Below are 26,238 nucleotides of genomic sequence, written 5' to 3' on the forward strand. Positions count from 1 at the left end.
CCCACCACTGCACTGTGGGAGCCCCTTTCTAGGCTGGCCAAGGCTGGAGCCCACTCCCTCAGCTTGCAGGGAGGTGTGGAGGGAGAGGCGCTAGCGGGAACCGGGGCTGCGTGCGGCCCTTGCGGGCCAGCTGGAGTTCCGGGTGGGCATGGGCTTGGCGGGCCCCGCACTCGGAGCAGCCGGCCAGCCCTGCCGGCCCCGGGCAATGACGGACTTAGCACCCGGGCCAGTGGCTGCGGAGGGTGTACTGGGTCCCCCAGCAGTGCCAGCCCACCGGCGCTGCGCTCGATTTTTCACGGAGCCTTAGCCGCCTTCCCGCGGGGCAGGGCTCGGGACCTGCAGCCTGCCATGCCTAAGCCTCCCACCCACTCCATGGGCTCCTGTGCTGCCCTAGCCTCCCCGACAAGCACCACCCCCTGCTCCACGGCGCCCAGTCCCATTGATCACCCAGGGGCTGAGGAATGCGAGCTCACTGCGCAGGACTGGCAGGCAGCTCCACCTGCAGCCCCGGTGCGGGATCCACTAGGTGAAGCCAGCTGGGCTCCTGAGTCTGGTGGGGACGTGGAGAGTCTTTATGTCTAGCTCAGGGATTGTAAATACACCAATCAGCACCCTGTGTTTAGCTCAAGGTTTGTGAGTGCACCAATGGACACTCTGTGTCTAGCTGCTCTGATGGGGCCTTGGAGAACCTTTATGTCTAGCTCAGAGATTGTAAACACACCAATCGGCACTCTGTATCTAGCTCAAGGTTTGTAAACACACCAATCAGCACCCAGTGTTTAGCTCAAGGTTTGTAAACACACCAATCAGCACCCAGTGTTTAGCTCAAGGTTTGTGAATGCACCAACCGACACTCTGTATCTAGCTGCTCTGGTAGGGCCTTGGAGAACCTGTGTGTCCAAACTCTGTATCTAACTAATCTGATGGGGACATGGAGAACCTTTGTATCTAGCTCAGGGATTGTAAACGCACCAATCAGCGCCCTGTCAAAACAGGCCACTCGGCTCTACCAATCAGCAGGATGTGGGTGGGGCCAGATAAGACAATAAACGCAGGCTGCCCGAGCCAGCATTGGCAACCTGCTCGGGTCCCCTTCCACACTGTGGAAGCTTTGTTCTTTCACTCTTTGCAATAAATCTTGCTACTGCTCACTCTTTGGGTCCACGCTGCTTTTATGAGCTATAACACTCACCGAGAAGATCTGCAGCTTCTCTCCTGAGCCAGCGAGACCAGGAACCCACAAGAAGGAAGAAACTCCGAACACATCTGAACATCAGAAGGGACAGACTCCAGACGCGCCACCTTAAGAGCTGTAACACTTACCGCGAGGGTCCGCGGCTTCATTCTTGAAGTCAGTGAGACAAAGAACCCACCAATTCCGGACACACCATTATGCTGGGAGACTTAATGAGTGGCTCATGAAATGTGATAAACATCCTGGGCAGAATATGAGTGGAAGCCAGGTGTTCTAATCTCCAGCTGATGAGTTTGAAAAGCAGATTGTGGTGGGCCTGGTCTACAGCTCAAGGAATAAAATAGCGCTAGCTTTTCATTAAGGAAAATAGCTTATAGGACAAAGAAATAGCAGGTTAGCAAACCATTTTATGTGAACCCACAAAGCATTCTCTAAGCCCCAGTTTGTGAAAGGCAGATAGATATACACAAAGGTTGTAGAGGCAGTCACAGCTGGAGAGCTAATAAGTTTTTGAGAGATGATTTGGCCCTTAGATGACACCACTCCCTTCTCATTAGGGGGCACTTGAGAGGGAGAGGCAGCAACAGCCTTCCCTGACCTTCCCTGCAGGCCCTGAGCAGAAGTTGAATAAAGGCCTGGAGTAATTTTAGAGCTGATGGGATGATGGCCTTTCTGTGGCTAGAATGTTCACTCTAGGAAATTTTGAAAATAAGGCACAGTGGCATGGTAATCTAAGAGTCTATTTATAAACAAGGATTCTAAATTTTGATGAACCAAAGAAAAGGCATAGATTCAAAATACATACTTGTCACCATTAAGAACATTCTTCTCCAAAAGAACAGAATTCCTCAAGCCAATCTCTGACTGGGACAGGAACCAAGGAATATACTGCTTAGGGTTGTGGTTTTTAAAGATTCATGAACTCTCATTGGGAAATCTATATTAAAAATTAAGAGCATGGAACTTGGAGTCAAAACTGAGTTAGATTCTAGTTTTATTCTATATTAGCTACACAACCTTATGTTAGTTATTTAATCTGTTTGAGGCCTCATTTTCTCATTTTTATAATGAAATATCATGACCTTGGATAGATCAGTAGAAGTTTTGGGGTTACAACCAAAGAGTCGGAAATTTTAAATGCGAGGGGTCCCTGGGTTTGTTCCTCTACTCTCCATCTTCATGAGACCAGAAGAGTAGGGTGTCAAAAAAAACTGTACCCCAAGCTCAGCTAAGAAGCTGCGCAGGCAGAGAAAGGAGCACAGTCCAACTCTCAGAGTTGAAAAGAAGGTTCAACTTCTGAAAGATCTTTGATAATTTCATCGCTGGAAACATGTGAGTGAGTTCTTTTTCCTCATTTATTTGCTCATTTATTATCCCTTGCAAGTCCAAGGGCTATACTGGCCATTATAAGGCAGACCCACTTTTCTGCTTCAATCTAGGACACTTTGCTCCAATGTGGGGAACTATCTTGGACCACAAATAGGAGGAAAATTTAAGTCATCTGAATTCTGAATTATTCAGAACCATAAAGCTGAACTTGCCATCCAAGCCACCAGAGGAATAAATTTTTCAGTATACCTCAGCTTTGTGAGTTTGTACATTTGAGAAGTTTTGTGAGTTTGTCCTCATTTTCTGCATTCATACCAAACTTTACAGACATTAGCATCTTTTTAGTGACACTAAAGACAAGATTCATCCCATTCATTGAATCTCTTTTTGAATCAAATGTGTAATGAGCCTATGCTTATAATTATCAATCCCAGTGAACCCCACTTCATTTCTCTGTGACTGTCCCAAGACACACCTTCAGCCCTGGATTCTCCATTGTGCCAGTGTCATTTTTTCAACTGTGTATTAGGCATTTGAGGATAACCTGCTGCCCCCTAAAGCTAATATATTTAACATTAAATTTATACTTTCTCAAAAGCACTTCATTTTATGAAATAGCCACTAAATGAATACTTGTTGGCTAAACCCGTAAAACTCTTCTGTTCATCTTGATATTAACATCCATTGCTCCATTATTCCCTCCGTTTACAAGCCTTGAACACATTCCTGTCTTTGACTCCACCCTTTCCATGAACCCTCAAGTTCAGTTAATCACCAGTTTGTTCAAATATTTCTTTGACACACATTCACCCTTGTCAATACCCAGATTCAAGGATCTTACTATTTTATCACCTTTATTAAATTCTTTATTCTCACTTTCTCCCTCATTCTAATCTATCTTTTTAATTAATCGATAGTTACCAACCATGGCTTTGACTCAGGACTTACCATTTCTTCAGTAGTGAAATGTGCCAGGCAGTGTTTTAAGATCCTAAAGCTGTAGGTTTTAATCTGTGTTGCAAAGATCCATGGGAGTCCCATAGAGGGAGGAACCTAAGGGGAACTTCAAGGCTCTTTTGTCTCCTCTTCCACCAGAGATGATCGTTCTTTTCCTCTATTTTACATATAGGAATCTACATAAATTGCTTTCAAATTGTCTTTCTTGGCAAAAACGAGTTTGAGAATCATTGGTACGTGTGTAAAAGGCAAACCTCCTTAGCCTGCTATTTACAACTTTCCCAATCTAGCCCCACACATCTTTACAAATTAGTTCATTTTATGTCTCTTCATGTTGAGTTTTCTCAATGGTTTTTTCCAATAGATCTTAGGTGCTTTCACCCTCCCTACTCATTGTCTCCTACCTAAATGCTGCCCGTCTGTGGTAGTCAATGGTTCTATTATTCATCAAATATGTCTGCTTCTCTATTCTTCTGGTACAAGAGAGGATTACATTTCCTAGGATCTTGTGTATAGTTCTGGCCAGTGACTTTTGAGTGAAAGTGGTTTGTATCCCTTAGAGAGAAGAAAATTAATTGTCAGTTGCAGACCCTCCGATGTTCTATCTTTCTCTCCGGTGCTTCATATCTACACTCCAGATAATGGTCGCACTATTAGACTCAGTCTAGACTGAGCCTGAGACTGAGCAGAGACTTCAAGTAGATAGAGTGAGTAAGAGCCAAACGTCTGTGCTTAAAAGTCACTAAGATTTTGAGATTTTGTTGTGTTACTGTAATCTTTCCTAAGCAATACACAATCCTTCTTTAAGAATGGGCTAAAATTCTTCTCAAGGCAACTCTTTAAAAAAAAAAATCATTTTATTATGTACACCAAACCTGCTACTACCACCAAGGAAAAATATCTCTCATGAATCATATCTGTGGCATATCAAGTAGTCATTCTATAGAATGCCAAAACACTTATTACTTATGCTCATGGCATTTAAATCAATAGTCTGTCCCATATTGTTAAGTAATAGATGTATGTGCATACCTGTTTTTCATATAAACCACAAACTTCACCTTGATTATTCCCTAATGTGTATCAGAGTGGAGGGAGTATAACACTGTGTGCTTCTCTCCCAGTCCCACCTTGGAGCAAATATATTTATTAATATTCCACATGAAATTTAGTTAAATTACTATCAGAAGGTTGTCAAAAGAAAGATTACCTCATGGCCAGGCACAGTGGCTCACACCTGTGATCCCAACACTTTGGGAGACAAAGGTGGGTGAATCACGAGGTCAGGAGTTAGAGACCAGCCTGGCCAACATGGTGAAACCCTGTCTCTACTAAAAATACAAAACATTAGCCGGGCGTAGTGGCAGGCACCTGTAATCCCAGCTACTAGGGAGGCTGAGGGAGGAGAATCGCTTGAACCTGGGAGGCGGAGGTTGCAGTGAGCTGAGATCGTGCCACTGCACTCCAGCCTGGGTGACAGAGTGAGACTCCATCTCAAAAAAAAAAAAAAAAAGATTATCTCATTAGAATATAGGATAAAAAAATGTACAGCCTAAGAATTAAATATGTGTGTGATGGGTGAGAAAACCAAGTGCCCCAAAGGCTATGCGTAGATATTTCTCATTCATCATTGGCCTCCTCATCCTCCCCTATCTGTAACTTCCTTGAATCAAGAAGAAAACAAAGAGTTTTGAAGGTCCACTAAATTGTAGAGCCAAGGATGAGGACCTCAGCTTGACATATCTTGCACTTCTGTTGTCTGTGAAGTTCAAGACTGTATCAACTTTAAGTTCCTTCTCATATATAGCCCCTGAGTATCCAGCCCAAGGATGCTAAATATGCATTCATTTCTGGGTTGATGGGATTTTTTCAATTCCCCTCAAAGGATTGAATCACTTCCATGGGCATATCAAGTTGAAACAGAAAGTTGGTGACTGCCCTGAATTACTAAAAAGAACTGATAGTAGATAATACTTATTTTGTACTCACAGTGTGCCAGGTATTGCTCTAAGCATTTTGCATGTCTTAATTTAATATAGCATGGTGGTTAGTGTGGGGACCTGGGTCAGACTGCCAGAACTTGAATCCTTGCTCTTTAATTATGGCCTATGTGACCTTGGGCAGTCAACCTCTCTGTGCCATAGTTTTTTTCATTTGTAAAGTGAGGTGGTTGGTCACAGTGGATCATGCTTGTAAATCCCAGCACTGTGGAAGGCTGACATAAGAGGACTGCTTGAAGCTAGGAGTTTGATACCAGCCTGGGCAGTACAGCAAGACCCCATCTCTTAAAAAAATTAAGTCGAAATGAAGTAATTATCATGATAGTACCTACTACACAGGGTTGTTGTGAGACTTAAAGGAAGTAACATATTCACAGATCTTAAAACAGTGTAGAGCCAGGCATGGTGGCCCATGCCTATAATCAGAGCTACTCAGGAGGCTGAGGTGGGAGGATCACTTGAGGCCAGGAGTTTGAGCCCAGCCTGGGCAATATAGCAAGACTCTCTCTCTAAGACAACATGAAAAGTCAGTCCAGCACAGTGTCCAAGCCCTGCATGTGCTGCCTGGTTTTCTTTTAGGGAGCCAGTCAGAATATATACTCGGGACCTATAGAACATTGCAGATGGGAGACACTAAAACAAATATCTTCACTCTTAGTGTCATGTCAGGGGAGGCCTATGAGAAATCAGTCATTGTCTTCCAGAGGGATGAGGAAATTTGTTCCTGACAGAGGTTCCTGCCATCTGGCTGTGTTGCCGCTGCTGTTTTGCATTAGAGAGATTTTTCCCCACCCAACAGATAACCACAATATACTTTGCACTTCAGGGCCTTTCATCCCAGACATTTATGGGATGTGATAACAACTCTCCTAGCATTTGTTTCCCACCAAAGTAGGACAGGCCATCAATGGATTGAGCTTTATGGGAATAGGAATGTTCCAGTGCAGTTGAATAAGACAAGAACCAGGTCTAATATAATTCTTCAGAGGAAGAGAGGATGCGCATTTGGCCTGCAGTAATTGGTTTTAGAGCATAAACAATTGCCAAGATGAAAAAGATGAACAGTTTGGCAAATCTCAGCTCTGGAATCCTGTGCAGAGATACTCCCAGGTTGCTGTGTCATCCAGTGCCATAGCCACAGCCTGTCAGCGTTTCACTCCCCAGAACATCTAGAGGAGGTAAATCAGAAGTGAGCAGCCTGGTGCTTGGACAGGTGGGTTGAAGATTTGGCTCAGTCAAATGTGAGGATGGCAGCCCTCCAAAGGCTGGCCTGGAGTAGGAAAGAGGAAGAGAAAGCCATCTCCCCTGCTTTCAAAGGGCCTGGCTTGGAAGCTTGCTTCTTTTTCTGCAGCGGCTGCCAGGAAGGCGTGTGAGGAGTTCTCTAAATGGTGAATGGTAGTCCTATTTGCCAACTATGGGCAATTTGCAGTAGAAAAGAACAGAAAATAGTTGTTTGACATAATATTTGTATTGGTAGTTTAACTATAACTGTAGAAATATTAGAATATATAGAAAAAAATCCATATTATTGGCTTATAACTTCACTGTTTCAAATACCATTCCTTGTTAACTTTCCCCAAAATCATATTTGTACATATTTCACACATGAATATAGTGTGATTTATTTAACCTCTCCTCTTCCCGTGCTTAATTAGGTTGTCTCTAATTTCTGAAAATCACAAAAGGCAGAGATAAATATACTTGACCATACATTTTTATTGTCATTTCTACCAATTTACTTTGCATAGATTCCTGGTAGAAAAATTTCTGAGTCAAACGGTATAAGCAAATTGTGATATAAATTATATATGTGTGTGTGTGTGTATATATATGTGAATATATATGTGTGTGCATATATAACCATATTTGCCTTTCAGGAAGGGATTGTATACTTTCATAACCATACATGAAAGAGTCTAGCTCATCCAAGCCTCCTAGCCTTAAAGACAGATGATAGACAGATGATAGATAGATACATACATACATACATACATACATACATACATAGATACATAGATAAATAGATAGATAATTTGCCTTCATATATAAAAAAATATTGAATTAAATTAAGAAGCAGCTGAAAATTCACCCACATGGAACAATATCATACATTGTAAAATGTCCTGAAGGTTTAAACGGGGTAGGAAATAAATAAAATTGAAAGGCTTCAAGAAGCAGCTAGTCTTAAGTTGAACATAAATGTGTGGTAAGTATTTAATCAGGTAGATTTAAAATAAAAACCTATGTATACCTGGGGAAAGGGGAAAGACTGAACAAAGAGAAGAAGCCAGAATAAGCAAGAAATATTTGGTGGATGGTTTTACCAATGAATGTTTATTTCCACATCTGTTCATTCAAATAATATTTACTTGGTATGTATTAGCTACCTGGCAGTGTGCTAGGTGCTGAAACTCCAAGGATGAATAACAAACACAGCTTTGGTCTCCTAATGAAATAGTCTCCTAACTGGCATCCCTACCTCCAAGCTCAATCTACCACTATCCATCACTAGTACTGCCATCAAAGCATCTTCCAAACTATAAACCTGTTTACATTACACCCAGGTTTTAATCCCCAGATCATTTTTACAGGATTGGGAAACTTCAGTGGCTTAGCAATGCTTTGGGATAAAATCCAAAGACCTTAATGGGGTTTTCGTGGCTTTCCTCCATCTGGAGGCTTCCTACCTCCTCACATCTAGCCTCTCTTCCTCTCTTCCCAAAAACAATAAGGTTCTTTCAGTTCCTTGAACTGGTCAAATGTGAACTCTTCACACAATGTCTAGACTCCTGGAATTCACAAATGCTGTTTCCTCTTATGAAACATCTCCCCCTCTGAGCCCATGTTCCTGCTTCACCATTTTTCACCTAGCTAACTCCTGTTCATCTTCTAGCAGTCAGATTTGGGAAGGCTTCCCTTGGCCGTGAGTCTGGGTTAAGTTTTCCTGCTACTTATGTGCAAAGCACTTCTTATTTCTCCTAGCATAACTCTCATCACATTTTATTTGCATAGCTTCTTTTATCATAGCACCCTCAAGACTGTAGTCTCTGTAAATACAAAAACTGTGTCCTTCATGTTCACCTCCAAGCTCCTAACATTGCGCCTTACACATAGTATTTTCTCAATAATTATTTATTGAAATATTTTGAAATAAAGTTAGTTGTAGGGGACTGACCTGCAACTAACCACCTGTTCTATCAACTCAGAGGCCAAATGTTCACAACACTGAATTACGGAGTCAAACATAACCAGCAAAGGTTCTGAACAGAACAGAACCCAGGCTCAGGAACTAAAGCATAGCATGCCAATATAATATCAACTTAGAGCAGTTCAGTTATCTCTCTTCTCTAATGCCTCTCTCCCAAGGACATGGTAACGAGCTAATAAAACCAAATATGTAGGGCCCCGAATAAGGCATCCATTAAACTCTCACATTTACTAAGTATTCAGTCCTTTCCCTTCTCTCAGCTCTTCATCTTACTCCCAAAGAAACTTGGACAAGTCACTTCTTCTGGGGCTTTCATGTTTTTTGCTGTAAAAGTAAAGGATTGGAAAAAACAGTTATTGCCTAAACTGGTCAAACTCAGCATCATTAAGACAGCTTTGGCTGAAAACCTCCAAGGGTGGACCTGGAAGCCAGTTTCTTTATAAAGTTCCCCCAGGTGATCCTGCGGCAGCCAGCCCAACTTAGAACTGCCATCCAGTGTGTTGGAAACACTAGCCTTTTCCAGCTCTAACAGGCAATGGTTTCATTTTTCTCTCTGCTTCTCACATGGAAAGTGTTTATTCAATAAATCAGAATATGACTCACTTGGCTGGCATTTTTTGTTCCACCAGATGAAAACTATGCCATAATTAGCAGTGAAGGTCTACTCTATGTGTATGTGTATGTGCATGTGGGTATATGTGAGAGTGTGTGTGTGTGTTTGTGTGTGTGTGTGTGTGTCTGTGTGTGTGTTGGTGGACTGGGGTGGAGAAGCGTAAAAAAGTCATGCATCCCTCAATCACTTCCATTCCTGACTGGCAGAAGTAGACTTCCCAATAATGACATTACAGCACAGTGAAGCAGTGAGCTGCTTCCAGAAGGCTGCCCTTAAATAGAGACAAAGTGAAGATGTCCTTTATTCTTCTGCTGTTATTACATCAACATCAATCACATTTGCATGTTGGCCAATGGCCACTGTCCTTTTAAGTAAACACCAGAATACATGGTCATTGTGGGCTCTAAGAATGGGTTGGTAGAAACAAAATCAAGACCAGTCCAGAGCTTTGCCATTAGTTTAACAGACAGTATGACTAGAACCAAAGCCCATTAAAAAAACACTAATTTGATGTCCACTTGATATAACAATAGAAAATACAAAAGCTGAATGGATCATGCAAGAGATTCAAAGCCCATGGAAAAATTTGAACTCAAAGCTGGCAGAATCGTATGGCATATGTTTTCAGTAATCCATAAACATTTCTTGAGCCCCTTCTCTGAACTAGATGTTGTATTATAAATTGGGAATACAAATCTATTAAGACCTGGTCTATCTCTTTAAAGAAATTTCAGTCTATTGATATGGAATTTGAAAGAATGCTAATTAAGGACCCACTGTGTGCTAGCTGTATTACACATGATATTTTATTCAAACTCCTTAACACTTCTACATTGTATCAATATCCCACTGACATTCAGACAGTCTGAACAACTTAATATTCAGAGATAATATTAGAGAAACTGGACTACTTCTTTATTAAGAATATAGATGGAAGTGTTCAGAAATATTATATATTGTACAGAAAAGATTTGCAAACATTGCCTTCTAGTAAATAACCATGGCTCAAGCACTAATTAAAGGAATACTCTAATTAAGAATCATCAATCCTAATAAGTTTCTCTGTGACAGCCCAGAAACTTAATGATTACTGGAGTTTTAAGATGAAAGATTCTGATTCTTCAAATGCCATTGTCATTTGGGTGTTAACTCTAGAATGAGTCCTTGCCAGCCACACAAATCTGTTCTTCTGTCTTCCCAAGCCAGAATAAGCAGAACTTTCCCCTTATTTACATCCACATTTTGGCTAAAGCAACAGTCCAGACTCCAAAGAGTCATATGGAATGCTAACTGGGCACTGGTGGTCAAAGCATCATGCCAAAAAGGCTGAAGTTCTGGAGGCAAAATTCACCCAGTGGCTCCCAGAACAAAAACCCATATATTTTCTTTTTTCCTTTATCAACAAAAAAAACCGTCAACCATCTCAAAACTAACAGTCTATCTAGGCTAATAATTGGACAATCAAGTATTCACTACTCCCCCCTACTCTTTTTAAAAATCTCATTACTGTAACTGGAAAGAGGTAGAAATAATCTTTGTGTCTGATTGAAAACAGGTTTCCTGATTCTCTTGGGCTTCCACATTTAACAGCTCATTCCACAGAAACAATCTTCCTTCTGCTTGGCCTAGAAAGTTTCTGACTTTATTGGTGCATTTTAACACACAGTCTGTCCCCCTTGAATGTGACCTGTCATCATTGAACTTTGAATATACAAATCCCAATCACCGTCTCCTTCCAAATTAACTGAACACATCTCTCTGTTTTGACTCGAGTTAGATGGTTGCTACTAAACTTGAAAAGGTTGCGTCTCACTTCCTGGCATCATTGGACAGGTTGCAAATCATAACCACACTAATTAGCACACGGATTTCTGGATTTTAAGTATGCCAGGCAAACGGAGATGTAAAGGATGGGAGAGGAGAAAGAGGAAAGGGTCACTCAGGGGAGAAAATGGAAGGGAGGGAACATGGGCAAAAGGAATTTGACTTTATTTTATCCTCCAAAGCAGATACTTGCTGGAGGATTAACTTCAGGGAAAAATCCTTCAGTATTAGCCTTACTTATTTGTTACAAAGAAATAAACATTCCTATTCTTTCTTACTAGATCCTCTTCTCTTCTTATTTTGAATCACGGTAATACAACAGGTTTCAGAAAGTACTGAATTCAATTATTTCTGGCCTTGCTGTCAAGTGCGGTCAAGTCAATTGCAATCTCATCAATTACATAAATGAACTAGAGAAAATGGGTCTTTGGAAAGTTTCTGAGCTAAGCTTTGCTTTCATAGCAAGAAATACCAAACCATCTTTTAAAAGTATACATATATGTGTGCATATACATACACATACATATACATATGTATACATGTATATACATATACACATATATAGATGGTCCCCAAATTGCAATGATTAGACTTAGAATTTTTTGGCTTTATGATGAGTTTATCAGGACATAATCCCATTGTAAGTCGAAGAGCATCTGCATGTATATGTATGAAATGCTTCCAGGCCTTCTTCAAATAAAAGAAAAATTTTTAGAGGAAAAAATATCCTCTAGGAATACCCTCCACCCATCCCAACGGCAGTTATTTCAAATGGAGACTTTCTTAATTGTGTCACCTACCTACCTCTTCCTTCTCTAGAATCTCAGGCTATTGCATTGGCATTCTCTAATTAGGAATATATTTGAGATATATCGGAAGAAGCAGACTGTGTGTCTTGATTTTAAACTTTGTCTCTTTGCTTTCTCTGTATTCCCCCACATCCCCCCTTCTCCAGTCCTTCAAATAGCCATGTCCTAAATGAACCTTCCAGCCCAGTCTGATGTTAAAAGAGAAATGTTTATCTTGGAGTGTAGAGATAATTGACAATTAGAAAAGAGGACGCTTTTAGCTCTTGCTCAGGGCACTGTGCTCCTGAACAAAATGCTCTTTTCTTTGAAGCCGAGTGGATTGCTGAGTGACTCAGGCAGGGATATGTGCATGTTTATATTTAGGGCCTACAAGAGTCAAGGAGCTTTCTGGGACAGATTTCCCAACCAGCTGGTCCCAGATAATACCAATAACTCATAAAAGACAAGATCAAATGATCCCAGCCCCTCCTGGTGGGAATTTCTGACTTTAATCCCTGATGTGTTGGTTTAGGGGAACTGATTTTTGGAGTGAAACCCAGCTCTGCCCCTAGTTTTTATTTTTTTCTGTGCACCAGAAAAGGAGGCTATGGAAAGAAGTGACTTTTCCCCAACTCTAATCTGAAAAGTTAGATTTTTTTTTTTTTGGAAATTTATAACTGGTTTTATGTTTCTAATTATCATTGTATTTTTATCTCAAATGTGGCTCACTTTATTATAAATTCATTTTTATTTTATACACTATTAAAAATAATTTTTCCATTCTATCCTCAAAATCCACAACCATTACCCCCGCAATAAGGGTAACTATTCTAACGTGTTTAATAAAGTTTTGTTGTTGTTGTTGTTGTTGTTTTAATGTGTTCTTAAGATTAGGTATATTTTATATAAATATATATTTCTAAATTTCTATGGAAGTTATGACATTGTACATCTATTCTGTTTCTTGCTTTTGTTCTCACTATTTTTTAAAGATCCCTTCATCACACTTAGTGCACATGTAATCTACTGCTTCTATCTGAATGCTACAGTGTCTGTCTACTCCATCTTACCTCTCCAATGCTCTGTGTTGCCCCCTGCTATGGTTTAAGTGTATCCCCTGAAAAACATGTGTTATAAACTTAATCCCCAATGCAACAGTGTTGGGAGGTGGGGACTAATGAGAGCTGATTAAGTCACAAGGGTGGAGTGAATGAATTAACGTCATTATCTCAGAAGTGGATTTGTTATAAAATGGGTAGCTCAGCTCCCTTTTTATTCTCTCCCTCTTCTCCCCTGCCAGCAACCCCCTCTCTGTCACCCTCCTTTGCCCTTCTACCTTATGCCATGAGATGATTCAATAAGTAGACCCTCACCAGATACCAGCCCCTCGATCTTGAACTTCCAAGCCTCCTGAACCATAAGCCAATACATTTCTGTTTATTATAAAATACTCAGTCTCAGGTATTCTGTTATAGCACAAAACAATCGAAGACAGCCCCTAAGTCCAAGAGTAACTAAATAAACCTTCCAAAAGAAAACTAAAGGCAGAGGATTTGCCCTATCAAGTACTAATACACACTACAGAGTCATAATAATAAAAACAGTGCATTTAATGGTCAAGAATAGAAAAAATATATCAATATAGAGCCAAGGGACAAATTACTGCATATACAGAGATTTACTATAACACATAAGGAGAGTACCATAAACAATGGGGAAAGGAGGATGGTTTGATAGGTAGTGGTGGGAAACCTGGTTCACTGTGTATGTAGAAATAACTAGAACTCTAATGTTACATTCAAAGATGGGTCATAGATGAATTAAAAGCCCACCTGTGAAAGGTAAAACTATAAAGTTATTAAAAGAAAATATAGGTACATATTTTACTTATTTTATTATTAATAGTATTTAAGTAATATTATTACTTAAAAGTGTTTACCTGGGAACAGGAAAACACTTTTAAAATAAAACTTCACAATGGAAATGTAAGACAAGAAAAATTTGATTTATAATTAAGTAAGAATTCCTGTTCAATAAAAACCACAGATATAAAAAGTTACTTTCTCTCTTTCCACCTGGATAGTGAACAGAAAATTGTTTCATATGACTCCTTTTCACTTGACCTGCTCCAAATTCCAAAGTATACTCATTTGTTCTTTCTGGTCAAAATTAATGAACAAATCAGTTTTCATTCTATCTAAGCCCTGCATGGTTTTATAAATATTGAATGGAAAGACCTCACTTTTTTTTTTCAATCTACCCCAAGCTAGTATCCCCCAAAAGGAAAAGAGAATCTTACAAGTGCTTCCTGATGTATTAAGCAAAACTGTGTTCATAGAGATATTTTGCTCTTCTGAAAGCATCAAATCATACAAACACTTATTCTCTCTCTCTCCCAGGTCTGACACCAAGCATACATAGAATTCCTTACATAGTTCTTCTAAGAGAATTCTGAGTTTGCAGAACTAACAGGTTGGAGTGAGTAGCAGGGATGAGATGTCTGAATTCAAAACCAGTTCCGTCCTCACTTTCAAAACAACGACCCAGAAAAATGACTATTTGTTATTTAAGGTAGCAAATTATTTCCAAGCTTTCTCAGTAACATTGACAGAATTAAAACTCCTTCAATCATAAGCATGAAAGCTAGAAAGGAATTAACAAGTTCAGCTATCCTCCACTGTGATAAGGGTACTGCGATAGAGTGTGCTGACATGACCACCCAATGTTACAGAGCTAGTTAACTGAGCCAGGCCTATGACTCAAAGAGTTGATTTTTGGCCCTGTTCCTAGATTTCCCAATTGTATTAGCAGAGGTGCCTCAAAGTGCCACAGTGCTCACACAAGGTTGCTGTCAGATATTTTAAATTTTCTAGGAAAACAGTAATAGTTGACATTTGGCAGACACCACACCAACTACTAGCTCAAGATAGTTCACAGTTTTAAAATTAGATTGCATTACACTTGTTCTGATGATGTACTACATTTATGAAGCTGGGTTTTCATCTTTCCATGCAATGAAAAGTAAGTACAGCAAAGAAATCAATGTGAAACAAGATGTAGAGGTGATGGTGTCCAATCTGGTTCAAAGATTTGAGAGTGTATGTGGAGCCCAGCAAGCACACATATCCCCATTAGCAGGTAATTGTACTTATTTAAGAATGAAAGTAAAATATGATTTCTCTCCATAAATATATATTAGCTTTTCAAATGGCTTCTCAGTTGTTAGGACGAATATTAATTCATTTGGATTTTAATACTTAAGATACTGAATACTTAATACTTCTCCTTTTTTAAAATAAACATAAGGTTTAAGTATTTCTTTTGGCTTAGGCTCTCCATGAAAAAAATTCTAGGACATACAGGGTACCAAGAGCCAAAAAAAAAAAAAAAAAAAAGCTGAGAACTTTTGCCCCATTCCTTAGATAGTCACTCAGAAGGGTAACCTATTTCACAGTCACAAAGGCGTCTCTTTAGGGACTTTGAGACTTGGAGTGGAGACTGTGAAAACCTCCATCTCCACTTTAGCAAAGCAACTTCTTGTTTACTAGTTTTCTGCTTTACACATTTCCACAGACTTTCATTTGGAGAAAGGGTTGAGGAACTGGGGACAAATGGATTGAATCCACTGGCATGGTAGACTGAGACTGGATTGGGATAAGGAGATGAAGAAATTCTTTGTATTAACAATGATAGGTGGCCAGGCGTGGTGGCTCACGCCTGTAATCCCAGCACTTTGGGAGGCTGAGGTGGGCAGATTAACTGGGGTCGGGAGTTAGAGACCAGCCTGGCCAACATGGTGAAACCCCATCTCCACTAAAAATACAAAAAAAAAAAAAAAAAAAAAAAAAAAAAAAACTAGCTAGGTGTGGTGGCATGCACCTGTAGTCCCAGCTACTCAGGAGGCTGAGGCAGGAGAATTGCTTGAACCCAGGAGTCAGAGGTTGCAGTGAGCTGAGATCATGCCACTGCACTCCAGCCTGGCAATAGAGTGAGACTCTGTCTCAATAAATAAATAAATAAATACATAATAATAATAGTAATTTATAGTAGCTCAAATGAAAACCTTCTTAACTCTAGCCTCAGCTTCCAAATTAGTCTAAATTTCAAGGTACTTTTAGTTTTTTCTAAATACTAATGATTCAGATTTAAACCACTATCTGTTTCTGACCCTGGTTTGATATGTTATTCATGTCTATTGCCAGTATCCACACACACCAAATCACCTAGACTTGTAACTTAGAATCATTTTTGCCTCTTCCTTCTGTCTTACTCTTCACATTCACTTCAGGCATTAAATTGTGTACATTGGCCAGGCGCGGTGGCTCACGCCTGTAATCCCAACACTTTGGGAGGCTGAGGCGGGTGGATTACGAGGTCAAGAGATCGAGACCATCCTGGCTAACATGGTGAAACCCCGTCTCCACTAAAAATACAAAAATTAGCCGGGCGTGGTTGCAGGTGCCTGTAGTCCCAGCTACTCAGGAGGCTGAGGCAGGAGAATCACTTGAACCTTGGAGGCAGAGGTTGCAGTGAGCCGAGATTGCATCACTGTACTCCAGCCTGGCAATAGAGTGAGACACCATCTCAAAAAAAAAAAAAAAACTGTGTACATTTGACCAAACAGTGTGTCTCACACCTGCCCTCTCTTTTCCATGGTGGTATAGCTAGTTGAAGTGAGTAAGGCAGGATGTGGTCCTGTTTTCGCTGAGTTAAATGATGGTTTTTCTGATGGGTATGTAGGTAGATATAGGAGTAGAATAAAGAAGGAAGATATTGATATTATCTGCATGAAAGTGATATTTGAGGTAGCAAAAAAGAAAGTCAAGAAGAGAACTCAGGAGAATATGCTTAGCAGCATGAGAAAGAGGAACTTTATCAAAAGATTCAGGAAATCAGTCACATAGAGACTGATACCAGGGGGCTGGGAGAGACCTCAGCCGACATCCAGGCTCTTGACACCATCGTGAGAAGGAATGCAAGGATGAGTCAGAAAACAGTGAAAGTATGGCAATTTATTGCAAAACAAATACACTCAAGAAAGTACATATTCAAGAATGGGGAGTGAGGGTGTACTCAAGAGAGAATCCCACAGTGGAGTTTAGGACTGCTACCTTTATGGGTTTCTTTAACCAAGGAGCTGAATATTTATGAAAATCCCTGGAAAAAGGTAGAGGTTTCTCGGAACATGGTGCTACCCACTTTTACACCAAATATGTGTGGTCTCAGAACTCTCATGTCACTGGTCGGTGTGTGATTTGTATGTTAATGGGCATATAATGAGGTCCCAGGTGAAACCTAGGTAGAATCCACAGCCATGTTGGGTCCAGTCAGTCTTAGCCAACTTGGTCCACACCCTGTTTTTCAGAGTCTTATCAGCCCATAGCCTCTAGTCATGTTAAACTATTGCCTAGAATTTTTATTCTCCTGTGACCACCCTGTATTATTCCTGTCTCAAGAGAACCATTGTATAATTCAGGAACAATCACCAATGGATGAAAGAGGGCCGGAAGGAAAGGAGTGACTATCCAGGCTCAGACTGTGTTCACATATGATGTTGGCCAAGGAGAAAAGGAAAAGATGTAGAGAACAGTTTCTGGTCTTTAAAAAAATCTATCGTCCAGTTGAGACCAGGACATAGGACAACAGTGAGGAAGGCAGGAGCAATGTTATTTCAAAGCCAGAATAAATCCATTCATTGGAACCCACCAAAGGAAAAAAAAAAAAAGGAGGACTTTAAGGTTTCTCTTTTCATTACATACCTTTAAGACCTAATACTTAAACTCCTTCAAAGCAATTTACTAGGTATTTAAGATGTATTTGAATGACAATGAGCTCTAAGGAAATTTAGCACTCATTTACATAATCAAGTAATCTTTTTGTGTTACTCGAAGGAACACAACTTAGAAGGAGTTCCAAGGTGTATGGAGTCACGGAGTGTTCACACTCACCAAGACTGCAGAACTTGCCATTTAGACATTGCAAACATACAATTTATAAGCTACTTCTAGCCCTCAGGCATTTATTTTTTGGCTCAAACACTGTTTGTTTTATTTTGTACGTCTCATCAACAATTAAAAATAAAGAGATTTTACATAAAAATATCTATTTCTAAGTTCTCTGAAACAATCAGAAGGGTTCCCTGTTGTGGACCAGCATTCCAGAGTATCTGCCATCAGCTAAACTGACTCACAGGTGCCCCCTAGAAGAAAGCACCAAAGGCCTGGCTGCTTTAAGTATTCTGCTTTTTGTAGGCCCACAGCCGGGCAAATCTGCACATTTTACAGGCGAGGAACATCCTGGAAACCAGAGTGACAAGAGACTTGCTCAAAACTGATGGCTTACTAGAGGCCAAAATGGCCCCAACTTAATAATCTCTCAAACCAGATCTCCTGATTTATTGAACTAGGTCATTCTACAATGTGGCTCACCAAAAAAAAAAAAAGAAAAATAATTCTATCCCAGGTCTGTTGCTTATCTTTGAGTGACCTTTGGTAAGTCTGCCCAATTTTCCTCATCAACAAAGTTTTAGCATTGCCATGTGCCCTAATGACTTCATAGTGTTGCAGTTATAATAGAATATTATTTTCAAAATACTCTCTAGAAAAAAAGGAAAACATAGTAATTTGTAGAAAAGCGAAGTTCACCAGAAGCCCTACCTAATTTTAGGTTCTAGACCTAGTTCCTCCACCAGCTGGTTGTATGACCTTTCACATGTTTCTTAAACTCTGGCTTTCAAATGCAAATATTTTATTTTCCACGATCTTTGCGAGATTAATCTCATTCGTCACCTTGTAAAATGTTTTTCTTGAACTAAAATCTTTATGACTTGGGCCAAACCCAATGTGAATTAAACTAATAGAGAATAAAAATGGACTATTGGATCAGGTCTACTTTATGCCCTGTCAGAAGCACACTGAGATATTGATAATGCATAGCCATTTGAAACCTCAGTGCCTCTCAGCTTGGCACAAAGAGCAGAGATACAGAGCGGAGCTCAGAGAGGAAAAGTAGAGACATAAATGACTGGAGAAGTGCTTCCAGGGAGCTGAGTCAGCCGAAACAGAGCCTCCTGCTGAGCTCAATGGATCTTTTCTCAGTTGCTTGTAGTGTTGGCTGGAGGCTGCTTGGCAATGCCTGCTGGGAAGACAATTTTTAGTCCATCGATTCATTGAAGCTGGGCAGTCTGCCCCAGCACTTAGGCACTCAGACAAAAATGCCCTTAATCACTGGCAAACCCAGAGATGTAGCAGGAGCCAGTGGCTCCATCAGCACCTCAGGTCTGACCAAAAGAGAAGGGTGGTCTAGAAAGCTCAAGGCGTCAGTCTCAGAATTCACAGGATCTATGGCTTGACTTTTAAAGCCAAAACTAAATAATCCCTGATCTTGAGGACAGAAACATTGTAACTCAAGAGCACTGCACTCTTTCTTTTGCCCTCAGTGAAACCAAGAGCAGCTAAGAAGCAGGTTTTTCCGGCTTTACTCACACTGTCCCCTCTGCCAATCTTCCTGATCAACTTAACCCAGGGTGTGCCTCCTCCGGGAAGTTTTCCCTGACCTCCCTCTTTATGTTAGAATCAGCTCCCTGCCCTGACCTTCTTCAGAACCTCCTTTGTTCACCACTATTATATCACCATCACGGCATACTTGTCTGTTTATTTTTTCTCCATCTCCTCAATAAGATTGATCTCTTCAGACTGAAGACCCTTGTTAACTATTCATCTCTAGCATCTAACATAGTGCTTGGCATATGAAACACCCTTGAATTCTTAAATGTTTATGGAGGAAAAGAGGGAGGGAAGGAAGGGAAAAGGAAGGAAAGAAACTTAGGAGGGTAGGCTGAAGGGACTACTGTGATGAAAGTGAAAGCTGAGGGAGTAAAATGGGACACCTAAGTGGGCTATAAAGGTCCCCAAAAACTGTGCTAACAGCAGACGCAGGTGTCTGAATAGTCAATACAGTTAAAGGAAAAAAATAATCCTGGAACTGAGAAATGAAAGGAGGATCAGGTGAGATCACTAATGTATAAGTAATTTGAAAATTTGAAGTGTCCATAAATACAAAGGATTATTACAATTTCCATGTATTATTGTATTATTACAATCACTATGAAGGAATTAGGACCACTTTCTCTCATCAATTCATGGTTTCTTTCCCTGTCCCAAACCTGAGATTGTATGACTCAAATAGGAAAACATTGAAAAGGATTATCTGTTCCCTGTTTATGAACATGTCTTTATCTTGTAAGTAAAATATCTTCATGAACTGAAAATTCCTGCAACACAGAAATTATATCACATTTAAAAAATAATGATGATGATGCGTCAGACAGACCATTGATGGTCCTCAAAACATTCACTCATGTTGGACTCTTAGGAGAACTTCTGACAGGCCAATCAGCTAGGGCAACCCCAATTTAGATGATCAAACTAAAAATCATTGAGATTAAGTGATTTGATCAAGATTGAGCTTGGTAAGCATCTCAAAGGATCTAAGAACAAAGTAAACGTCCAAAAATATTTACAGAAATGGAGTACCAAAAAGGATCTAAAAGATAAACAAGTCCAACTTCCTACATAGCACAGGAAACCCTTCCGACAAAGGGGCACACCTAACAACTAACAAGTCATTTAAACATTCTTTATTTTCCAGAAACAAAACATTTTTCCATTATCCATTCATCTTAGAGGCAGTTTACTTATTGTAAAAAGAGGATAATAATTAGCACATATTTCTTGGTTTATTTTAAGGATGAAAATACATGATGTGTATGAACTACTTAGCAATGGCAATTACCAGCACATAGTGGGTATTCAATAAGTGTTAGCTCTTACAATTTTTATTAGTCTCTTCTTGTGTTTTCTGTGTTTTGTTTTGTTTTGTTTTACAGAGACTCTCCAACCTCTCACATCTTTTTGCTTCAGCCTCCATCAGTGTTTCAGGTGAATAGGGTGAAATCTGTTTACGATTCTCTAAATTATCCTTGGTGGAGTAGAAATTGTTGGTCTTAATTTTTCTGTGTATCATAGAGACTTAGAGATGTGATGAATTGACAGCAGCTGAGTCAAAGACAAAGCCTTCTGGGAAAGAAAGATTTTTTTCTTCAGGACTTGAAAGGAGCCTATTTGGCAACTTGCCATCTCAACAGCATGACTGTGTGGCATCCAGCATCCTACAAATGTAGATGGAATTCCCATAAAACAAAGTTTTACAGTAACAACTAGCTCATTGCTTAGGAAGCTCTGATTCAAAGAATACTACATAAAGTGTCTTGTTTATGTTAACAAACTTCTTAAGTGAGAAACACCCAGATTGTAGGCAAGACCACTCACTGAAATGTAGAAAGAAATTACTGGAATTTCAACTTATATAGTAATGTAATCTTTTCCATTTGAATTTTTATCTTTATATAGAGTTTTTGTTGTTTGTTTGTTTGTTTGTTGTTGTTTGAGTTTGGGTCTCACTATGTTGCCCAGATTGGTTTCAAACTCTTGAGCTCAAGTGATTCTTCTGCCTCAGCTTCCCAAAGTGCTAGGATTACAGGTGTGTACCACCACACCCAGCTTTTATATAGGTTTCTAATGCATATATCATTGAAGTTGCACATGAATATGGTTTATGAATAAATGTGCATATATTTGAGATCTATGATCACAATTTTTACAGCTACAGTATGTGATCAAGGTTTTCAAATCATTGGTTTATATTAATCCTAAGACTAGAAAGTGTTTAAAGCAGTAGCTAAGTAACGATCTTCACCATTATACATGAGAAAAATAGAAAATATATACCCACTTATAAATTAATATTGTTATTTTCCTCATTTCCTAATTTGATTTTGCTAAAATTAATTTGATTTTGCTAAAATTAATTCAGTTTCCTAGGTCTCTACTCTGTCTTTATAAAAGCAAATTCATATTTACTATGATCAGTGTAAAGAGAGTGGGTGGAATATGCTACCAGCATTCAAAAGAAACATTCCTAAGGGCTAATGGAAAACCACAAATCTGACTGGAGGTCTTGACATCCTTTATAGCAGTAGACCAAATGTTAGCTACATCCACCAACACTTTCAAAAGTTTTTATGGAACAAACAGAGACAAATACCAAATGCCAAGTAACCAAGTTACAACACCTCACTTCCTTTAGGCAGCGCTCTCAGAAGCATGGTTCAATTCTCATTTTCAAGTTTGAGTTAACTCTAGACCCACGCCCTGCCCTCCAAAACTGTAGAAAAAAATATTGCAAAAGATGTCTTCTTCATGTTCCTCAAGGTAGTTAATCTCACCCAGAGAGTGGCAAGTACTTGAAATCTTCCTGATATTTTTTTCTCCTCCAGAGTTTTAGTGATGAAAGGTGTTGGGAGAATATAGAATGCTAAGCCCTACAAATCTTGCTGGAGAGATCTCCTAGAGAAATCAGAATCTTTCAAGATTGTTTTAGAGAAATATGCTACCACTCTGATTCCTTTCTAACAATTCCCCTGTGACCCAGCTGGCCTGACAAACTAAATCATGATACTCTGCAAAACATACCCTTTCACACATGAATGCCCAAGGCAATGTTTCCTAACCATTCATGAGTCATAAAACCTATGGCAGAAATCATTCTACATGTTCACCAAAACATTTCATTTTTCCCTCTGGGCACCAGGAAAACTATTTTTTTTTAACTTTTTCTAATCTATATGAGGCTATGTGATGGGTTCTGCCCAGTAAAAGGTGGGCAAAATTGATATCAGCCACTTGCAGGCCATGCCCTTAAAGTGTCCTACAGAATCATCCCCACTCTATGTCTGTTATCATTAGCTGTCTGGATGCAGAGTATCAAAAAAATGACTTTATTTATTTATTTGTGTATCGAGACAAAGTATCACTTTGTCACCCAGGCTGGAATGCTGTAGCGTGATCATGGCTCACTGCAACCTTGACCTCCCGGGCTCAAGCTATCCTCCCACCTCAGCCTCCCAATAGCTGACACCACGGGTGCATGCCACCACTCCAGGCTAATTTTTGTATTTTTTGTGGAGAGGAGGTTTCACCACATTGCCTAAGCTGGCCTTGAGCTCCTGGGCTCAAGTGATCTGCCTGTCTTGGCCTCCCAAAGTGCTGGATTACAGGCATGAGCCACCATGCCCAGCCCAAATGAAGAACTTGGAGTCCATGGTGAAAGGCAGAACTTTCTCAACTCGACTGAGCCGATCATGAGTGAAAAGCACATCTTTAAGCCACAGAAATTTTGGGAGTTGTTTGTTGTAGCAGCTCCCAAGTTGTACAAACTTCTTTGAACAAATGATGAAAGACATGTTTGCTCATAACAGAACAATGCAAATTTGTCCATACATACAAAAGCTGGTGTGCAGATTCCAGAAGCCCATCTGTGAACCTCATGACATTTTTTTATGAGGAGAAATCCTATAGCCAGTGTCAGCACAAAGGTCCCATCTATCTCCAGCAGTGCTTTGAAATTCTTCCACTACCACATCCTTTATTTTGAATATTTTTTATTTTAGGGGTATAATCACAGTATAGTGATTGATTTGGTAGTTTCCCTCTTATTAGACCCTAAATAATTTGAAATCCATGTTACCTTTTGGTCTACAATTTTCAGAAGAAACATGGACAGGTGAGTGAAGCATAGTAGGCAGTGGTCCTAGGTGCCCGTGGAGTCCAGTAATGCAGAAACTCTTTCCTTCCCCTGGAAGAAACTGACTGAGCTGTTAGTATTGCATTGGCTCTTCAGGACTGAGGGTAGCTATGAACTATGAATTTTAACCAACGAGATTTTCTAACTTCAACCATACCAATAAAACATCATTTTCAATATGGTTCCTTTATCTATCCCTCTTTTATGTTTCCAGACATGAATGGTTTTTAGGAAGTTGTAGCTGATATGGAGAAACAACTAAAAAGCCACCAAGCTCTTACCACTCCTATTACAACCACGCTCTAACATTGATGCTAGCTGTAGCCATACTCACCCCTTACACCACTCTCCCTTCCCCCCACTTCACCCAGCTTGTATTACCACTAATGTTTGTGTTGCCATTTCTCTTGTTCCCCTGGCACCTCCAGTTAATAATGGCACCTGGTAGTAAAAGTACTATTACTAGCAATGGCATGCATTTGGCACAGTTTTAAAAGAGATTTGTAGGATGCGGTCTTGAAATTTTCCGAATGTATAATTTTATTTAAATGATTTGTAGAAATGAATCTGTGTTTACTTCTATATATGCTAGTTTATGAATAATTTAATTATTTACCGGTAATCTGAGTGGCTTTCTTAACCCGCAAACGCAATGGGGCACTACAGACAACCTGACAGTTAGAACTCAGTCGTCATGGCTAGGAGCCCAGGCTTTTCCGGAGTTCCCCTCCCTCAAGTCATTCTTGGAATCACTAAAGAGGCTTATCTATGTCGAGAATCCGCCAGCCAGATCAAGATCATCCACAGCCTTCAGGCCCCAGTGGCTCCCCAGAGCGGCCTCTCTGAGTTGAATGAGGCTCTGGCACCTGATGCTGCCGGAGGACATGTGGGAATGTGCCCAGCCCCAGTGCTTCGGGACCTAGTACAGACCTCCTGCACCTTCCAGCCAAAAACCCATGTGGCAACTCCTCTAACGAAAGATCACCCTTTCTACTTTATAGCACTTCTGAAGATAGGGGTGGGGAAGCAGTAGATCCCAAAGCAAGAGGCATGAACGCTAAAGTGTAGTGACTTTTAGTGACACAACTCGCAACCCACACACACACCCCACCCCATTTCCCAGAGGGGCGGGTCGCAAGAAACCCCAGCCTCAGCTACCACACTGGATCCAGAATGTTCATTCCCTGAGACTTTTTCTCAGGAGATTCTTCAACCCCTGTGTCTACTCATTCATGCAAATGAACACTTAAGAGAGGAGTGTCACTTACCTCTTTTCTCATTACCGGACTCCATGAATGCAGCTAAGGTACCTTGTTAAGTACTTCATTTTACACTTATGTAATAACAAACAGTAGACACGAATTGGTTGTACAATAATGAAAACTTCTTCAAGCTTCCCACAAAAATGAATTTTATGTTTTTATTGGCCTTCATATTGTTAGTCTCAGGAATATGTTAGGCCCCATGTGCTGAAGAAGAAATCATCCAAGTGGAGAAGTGGAAAAATAAGTCAGAAAAGAAAATTATTCTTCCAAGTTTGTTCATTGTTATGAATATATTGTTTATTCTTCTCTCTTAATAAATAGAACATTTGCTTTATATACATCATTATGGTATTCTAACCACCAACAATTTACCTTGCCCATATAAATAGCCAATTTATAAATTGATACTACTGATACTCCTGGTTTTATTTTTTAATTTCTGAAGAAAAAAGATTTAAACAGGGTATAAAAGTGTCAATGACAAGGCAACTTCTGTTAGAATTTCATTCACCTTACACAAATTAGTAAGCACAGAATATCAAGAGGTTAGATCATTTTGAATACTACAAAATATAGGTTTTGGATTTTGTAATCTTATTTAAATTTATAGTTGAAGAACAGTTAATTGTGCCACAGTAGTTATTAATCCACCAGTGGAATAGAATACATTATAAAAGACCTTATGGGTTTTGATTAGTTTCCAAAAGACTTGAAAAAAACGATGAGAAATTTGTCCACTCCTTAGGTTTTTAAAAATCTAGTTAATATTTACATTGTCATGAAATTTATATTTGCATAGTACTCCATAAGTTTTAAAATACTGTCAAATGCATTGTCTCATTTGATTTTTCAACATCTCCGTGAGAAAGTAAAGCCGAATTAATGCCTGGTTTTAAGACAAGGGAGAAGAGGTATAGGTAAGAGTCAAGAGTCTTGTTGAAATCAACACAAACAGAAAATTAAAATCTAAGAATTCGTTCTACAAAATGTCAGTCAAGGTCTTTATATTAATCACCTTCTCTAAGTCAGATAAGCTAAACTTGGAATCTGGGTCCAGCTTCCTGGGTAACCTGTGGTACGTTAGTTATCTTTCCTAAGTCTCAGCCTCCTCATCCATAAAACAAGAACATTTCTCAAAACCTCATTAAGGTTTTTTTGTGAAGATTTGCATAAGAATGTATATGTAAAATTGCCAGATCTTGTGTAAGTGCTTAATAAATATTCATTTTTTCCTTCTCCCCTTTGTTATTTCAAGAAAGTCAGTCACACTGTCATAGTCCCCTTGAGTATGAATCTCTAAAAATTATTCAATATTCATCTGGAACTAGGAAAAGATTAAGTTGGAAAATCATATTGAGTAGGAAATTCAGTGGGGTAGGATTGTCTGCTGAATACTCCTGACATTTCTCTGAACCC

Source organism: Pan troglodytes, chromosome 17 (genome assembly GCF_028858775.2).
Source record: "Pan troglodytes isolate AG18354 chromosome 17, NHGRI_mPanTro3-v2.0_pri, whole genome shotgun sequence".
Lineage (NCBI taxonomy): Eukaryota > Metazoa > Chordata > Mammalia > Primates > Hominidae > Pan > Pan troglodytes.